The 4,532-nt window shown below is 37.8% G+C and overlaps 1 protein-coding gene across 1 annotated transcript in view; it reads right to left on the bottom strand.

The window, feature by feature from the left end:
• The window catches only part of LOC118745542 (transcriptional activator protein Pur-alpha), a 279,275-nt gene that overhangs the window by 248,276 nt on the left and 26,467 nt on the right, over positions 1 to 4,532 (bottom strand). The gene's annotated exons all lie outside the window — the stretch shown is intronic.

Raw genomic sequence — 4,532 nt, 5'->3', positions numbered from 1 at the left:
TTATGTTGCGTGTTCGTAGCGATTGATCGATGTCCATTGGTTCTGGACGTGGCTGTGGCTTTTGCAAAGGACGTGGTGGTGGATTGTTTGGCTGCTGACCATAATAATTAGCCTGTTATGGACGTTGGCCTTGACAGTTCATCTGAGTCGGTTTATATGGAGTGGTTGCGTACAACCTGGGTTGGGGCATGTATGCCAATTCCGGGTAGAATTCATTATTTAGCCCTCTAGAAGGCAGAGGTGGTCGAAATTCCTGCGGCTTCCTACCCCGGTCAATATTGCTTAAAGCATAATGTGACCTGAAATTTTGGTTCTCGAGTTTGAGACACAAATGGAGTGCCTGAGGGAGATCCGCTGGTTCCCTCATTCCAAGGAGTCTCGGTAGATCTTCTTTGAGTCCGCGAACGAATGTGTCCAGGGCTTTATCCCTATACGTACGAGTCAATAGGTGCATGGCTTCTGTGCCGACCTCCATGCAGCCGAGTTTGTTTAGTATTAAGGATAAATGAGAGTATACCCGTTGGTAAAACTCTTGCATCTTGAGGTTACCCTGCACGAGAGAGGTCATTTGGTGCTCAAGAGTACCAAGATCGCGCTTGTCCGCGTAATGTAGCGTCAGGCATTTTGATATAGCCTGCCAGTCTAATGGAGTATTGTATGACTCCAGAACAACGTCGGCGTTGCCCACAATTTTGTTTCGAATGACATTCAGTATCCCATAATATTTGGGAGTTCCTCTTTGAGGCTCATATATTTGGAGGATCCTGTCCACACTTTTCCTCCAAGATGTGAATTCTCCTGGGTTTCCGGAGAATTCCCGAAGACATCTTACGACATCCGGGATTTTGTCGAGCTCGGAAACATTACCGGGTAGGTTTGTATCTATGGTAATGTCCGTGAAATTTGAAAAATTCGCGTTGGGATTAAGGGCGGCTTGAACTATGTTTCGCCCTTCAGTTCTAAAGATATTATTGACTATTCCTGTAACCACATTTGTAATTTCTTCCATCGAAAATGTGCTGGAAGGACGCGGAGCTGGCTGACCAGAAGGTGCAGCTGGTGGACGGGATGCGTTAAGCATTGGTGGACGAATGAGATTTTCCGGATTCATGTCTATCAATTGATTTTTAAATTTTCAACCTTTAAGTTTATTTATTATAATTAATTTGTTATATTAATAGTAGTAAGAATTCGTTTTATTACTGGCTTTGAAATCCTTAACTAATTGAAAATTAAAATTGTTAAAATCTTTCCTTTAAATTATTCACAAAAAGTGGTGAATTTAATTAATTTAATTTTTCGGCATTACTTCACTTTATCATATAAAATTCCGATTTGGATAAATAATTTCCTTTAATTTTTTCAGTGTAAAGCCTAATCAGTGGCTTGTTATTATTCCTAAATTTTTAATTCGCACTAAATCTAAGTTAATCCTTTTTTCCACAAATTAATATTTTATTTCGTTTATATATATAATATATTTTTTCTAATTTCACTTTTCAAAACAATTTCCTTTAGATATTTATTTACTTATTACATTTAATAAAGATTTTAAATTTTACACATTTTATTTAACACTTTCTTATTTCTATACTTAACTTACATTGCTAGCTTCTCCATTTTGGGGAAGGTCCTTCTGCGTACCGGCTGACGTCTTGGCGTCTCCTTTTCGTCCGTATGATTGGTCTACTGGGGGGCCGTTATACGCTCCTATACACTGGCCTCAGTTGCTGCTTTCGTTGGAGTGCTTTTATTTTCCCGCGCGATTTCCACGGTTTTTCTTTCAAGTATTTACGGTACGGATTTTTAAGGATGCGCACTTTTCAACCCGCGAACAACTAGGCCCCACGTTGGGCGCCAGTTAACGATTTTCTTTTGTTAGAAAAAAACCGTTTTGTTGGTCAAACGACCAATCTGCTTGAGCTTTATTAAAAGACTGAATTATTACAAACATTTCACTTACTGGCTAATTGCTTAGCCTAATTAACTGCACCGGCCAGTTGTTTGTTGTTGTCGCAAATTCCCTGAGTTTGCGAACTTCGGCTGCGCGTGTTGGTTTGGCTTCCGCTCCCACAATAATACGTTCTTCTGCTGACTGCGCGTCTGCATTTTGTTGGGAATTATTGTGCAATAGGAGTTGCACTTCCGCTGTGCTAAACTTATTATTGCTGATTGCTAATTTAATAAGCTTAGCGAATGTTAACATTTGTCATGTTAACAAACATTATCCAGTTAGTGAATAAAATTTATGATAAAATTAAATGCGCGTAAATCATGTTAATGGTGCATTTAAAATGCCACACTCAACCAGGGGGTTGTTGGCTGGCTGGGCTTTCTTTCGCTTTGCTCTGCGAGTTGACGTGCAAGGGTGACTTTTCACAGCGACTATATGCAAAGCAAAAATAAGAGTGATTTAGTTATGATCTATGGTCTGTATTCAAGCGCATTAGTTTGATTGTACTTCATGATTTAAAATTGCGATTCGTTTGAAAATGGTTAAGAATTCAGACATGTGTAAAGCACGCTGATGGCACGTAAGGCTATTGTCCAACAACTATGTATGTTTAAGATCGCCAAAAATTTTGTGTTTTTCATGGGCGTATGAGAGTTCGACAGATTAACTTCCAACACTACAAGGCGGTATTGACGCCGTGTCTGAATATTAGCAGCATCCCGGGACTTCAAGTTCATGTTGATGACGGCGAAAGACGCAGGTAAACCTAGGGCTTGCGTGCCGCTCAAAAACGAGATAAAAGTTTATATTTTATATAAATAATTTCATCTTAAACTATGATTTAAACATTTGTATTAAGAAAAATGTTCGGACACTCACCAGCAGATGGTTTTCCCACTAAGGGAAAGTTCTCACATTTTCGACTGGAGGGCTCTCAACTACTACTCGTTTTCGGAGCAAAGTTACAATCAATATACTATCGTCAGCAGAGGCGTCCTTGAGAGCTCATGCCCAATGACATTCTTTAAGGACAGATAAAAGGTACTCTGGTAGGGAGTGTACATAGACACGTCACTAAAATTTCACTTTGGTCCTCATAATCCACGCGACCCAGTCCAAGGCGAAGCCACCGAGTTGAAAACAGAGAACTGCCCACAGCGTTGGGCGACCTACTAGATAAGAGCCACCTTGCTTGGAAAAAAACTCTTTCAAGCCTTTTAATACTATGTCTCCATTGTGAGATTTACCTATCAAGATTTAATAAATCCAGTTGCTAAATCACAACCGTCTCCATTGCTACAACGAGATATGTTTGACGTTCACATTTTTAAATATTTGACGTTTTCTTATGTCTGATTTCATGAATACAGTTGCGGACACTGAAATACAGACAGATAAAAGGAAGGTGCCAGCAGCGGAGTTCCATTATGTGAATTCTTTATTATTATTCGTGGTAAATACGTATAATATATAGTTTGGAAAATGTAACAAATGGTACAATATTCGGAATCATTTTCTCGAATTTAAGAAAAATTATCAAAACAATAAAGAATATCTTTAATATTTTTATTGAGCTTTGTACCACGATTGTTTATTAGGAAAAATTGAAAAAGCAACAAAGTCTAAGCGGTAGAAGTTATAGCAGCTTTTTCGGAGATCACCACATCTCCTCATCAGACTTCTTTTTTTCCAGAATTCAGCAGGGATCGAACCTGCGTAATCGATGTTCAAAGTCAGAAGCGTTAACCACTGACCTATGTACATCCCGTAAACTCTTGTTGCTCCCTGCTGAAGTCTGAAAAAAAAGAAGTCTGATGAGGAGATGTGGTGATCTCCGAAATAGCTGCTATAACTTCTACCGCTTAGACTTTGATGCTTTTTCAATTTTTCCTAATAAACAATCGTGGTACAAAGCTCAATAAAAATATTAAAAATAAAATATTGGCTGCGTTTCTTTATACATTCCGGATAATCCCATTTCACAGCCGGAATAAAAATAATGCGTTTTAAATATACGTCAACATATCATCAGGAACGTTCTAAAGAATAAATAAACAAAAAAGTTTATTCCAAATGTTCAGAATGAATAAAGAAATGCAGCCATTAATAAGCCGCAATAACATTGACAATAAAGAATATCATTTGCGCAAAGAAAAATTTGTAAAGAGCTGTTGGGGAAATAATTCGTCTTTTTCATAAGAGGATACCGAAAATCCTTTGGCATATCATGAAGACCCTGCTAGCAAATATGCTTGTGTCGAATTGAGTTCTAGAGGTTGCTTGGGGCAGTGTTATCAAAGCAGAACCATTGCCGAATTTAATAAATTTCATGTCGCAGCGCGTAAACGATTTTTAGAAAGCGAAGAAGACTCTGCATGATATTATCATAAAACATATTTTCTGAATTTTTTAGTCCTTAAAATAATATCTTCTTAATTTACTACAACCAAAGTTATGTAAATATTAATAATTTTCCTTTAAAACTAACCAAAATATAAAAAACAAGAAAATGCATGTTTCTTTTAATTGGCTGTCCGCAACTGTATATTGAAAATACAAACGTCATTTGACTTATGGC

Source organism: Rhagoletis pomonella, unplaced genomic scaffold (genome assembly GCF_013731165.1).
Source record: "Rhagoletis pomonella isolate Grant_MI unplaced genomic scaffold, Rhpom_1.0 Rhpom_scaffold_00009, whole genome shotgun sequence".
Classification (NCBI taxonomy): domain Eukaryota; kingdom Metazoa; phylum Arthropoda; class Insecta; order Diptera; family Tephritidae; genus Rhagoletis; species Rhagoletis pomonella.
Note: the sequence above shows the minus strand (reverse complement) of the source record. Positions and strands in the feature narration are given on the sequence as shown.